The 2,044-nt window shown below is 50.4% G+C and overlaps 1 pseudogene; it reads left to right on the top strand.

The window, feature by feature from the left end:
- Positions 1–1,588: 1,588 nt before the first annotated feature.
- On the top strand, positions 1,589–1,711 carry LOC139878086 (5S ribosomal RNA; annotated as a pseudogene).
- Positions 1,712–2,044: the final 333 nt, after the last annotated feature.

The following is a 2,044-nucleotide window of genomic DNA, read 5'->3' as shown; positions in this document are numbered from 1 at the left end:
GAACGATTTGATTTGTTGAATTACCTGAATCACTGAGAATAGATGTAACATCCCTCCTTACCGAGACCACAATATTTTCCGCTTTGCCCGTAGGCGCACGGCTTTTTCTTGGTACTAGGATGGGAGTAGTACTAGGATGGGTGACCTCCTGGGAAATCCTCGTGTGGTCACCAAGAAAAAGCCGTGCGCCTACGGGCAAAGCGGACAATATTGTGGTCTCGGTAAGGAGGGATGTTACAGATGGTATCAGAGCCACTAGCCTCTCGAGGTGTGACGGGCACTCGACTCGTGCATCTCCTGAGGTATAGATATTGGGTATCAATTTGTTTAGGCCTGACGAGGACTAAGTGGGGGAGTTTGTAATACCCCATCCCACATTGATTTGCATAAGTAAGTTTGAGTCCCTTATAAGGTAACTCTTGTCCTTACCAGACACAACGCGTTTTGGGGCTACAAGCACAGCAGATCCCATGAGAACTCTGCAGTTAAGCGTGCTCGAGCGGGAGTAGGACTAGGATGGGTGACCTCCTGGGAAATCCTCGTGTGGTCACCAAGAAAAAGCCGTGCGCCTACGGGCAAAGCGGACAATATTGTGGTCTCGGTAAGGAGGGATGTTACATATGCTATCAGAGCACTAGCCTCTCGGGGTGTGACGGGCACTCGGCTCGTGCATCTCCTGAGGTATAGATCCTGGTTATCAATTTGTTTCGGCCTGACGAGGACGTCAGGATTCTAAGTGGGGGAGTTTGTAACACCCCATCCCACATCGGTTTGAATAAGTAAGTTTGAGTCCCTTATAAGGTAGCTTCCGTCCTTACTAGACACAACGCGTTTTGGGGCTACAAGCACAGCAGATCCCGTCAGAACTCTGCAGTTAAGTGTGCTCGAGCGGGAGTAGTACTAGGATGGGTGACCTCCTAGGAAGACCTCGTGTGGTCACCAAGAAAAAGCCGTGTGCCTGCGGGCAAAGCGGACAATATTGTGGTCGTGGTAAGGCGGGATGTTACAGATGGTATCAGAGCCACTAGCCTCTCGAGGTGTGACGGGCACTCGACTCGTGCATCTCCTGAGGTATAGATATTGGGTATCAATTTGTTTTGGCCTGACAAGGACTAAGTGGGGGAGTTTGTAATACCCCATCCCACATTGATTTGCATAAGTAAGTTTGAGTCCCTTATAAGGTAACTCTTGTCCTTACCAGACACAACGCGTTTTGGGGCTACAAGCACAGCAGATCCCATGAGAACTCTGCAGTTAAGCGTGCTCGAGCGGGAGTAGTACTAGGATGGGTGACCTCCTGGGAAATCCTCGTGTGGTCACCAAGAAAAAGCCGTGCGCCTACGGGCAAAGCGGACAATATTGGGGTCTCGGTAAGGAGGGATGTTACAGATGCTATCAGAGCACTAGCCTCTCGGGGTGTGACGGGCACTCGGCTCGTGCATCTCCTGAGGTATAGATCCTGGTTATCAATTTGTTTCGGCTTGACGAGGATGTCAGGATTCTAAGTGGGGGAGTTTGTAACACCCCATCCCACATCGGTTTGAATAAGTAAGTTTGAGTCCCTTATAAGGTAGCTTCCGTCCTTACTAGACACAACGCGTTTTGGGACTACAAGCACAGCAGATCCCGTCAGAACTCTGCAGTTAAGCGTGCTCGAGCGGGAGTAGTACTAGGATGGGTGACCTCCTGGGAAGACCTCGTGTGGTCACCAAGAAAAAGCCGTGCGCCTGCGGGCAAAGCGGACAATATTGTGGTCGTGGTAAGGCGGGATGTTACAGATGGTATCAGAGCCACTAGCCTCTCGAGGTGTGACGGGCACTCGACTCGTGCATCTCCTGAGGTATAGATCTTGGGTATCAATTTGTTTCGGCCTGACGAGGACTAAGTGGGGGAGTTTGTAATACCCCATCCCACATTGATTTGCATAAGTAAGTTTGAGTCCCTTATAAGGTAACTCTTGTCCTTACCAGATACAACGCGTTTTGGGGCTACAAGCACAGCAGATCCCATGAGAACTCTGCAGTTAAGTGTGCTCGAGCGGGAG

The sequence above is a fragment of the Rutidosis leptorrhynchoides genome, chromosome 11 (genome assembly GCF_046630445.1).
Source record: "Rutidosis leptorrhynchoides isolate AG116_Rl617_1_P2 chromosome 11, CSIRO_AGI_Rlap_v1, whole genome shotgun sequence".
Classification (NCBI taxonomy): Eukaryota; Viridiplantae; Streptophyta; class Magnoliopsida; order Asterales; family Asteraceae; genus Rutidosis; species Rutidosis leptorrhynchoides.
This window is presented reverse-complemented; position numbering and strand designations above follow the sequence as displayed.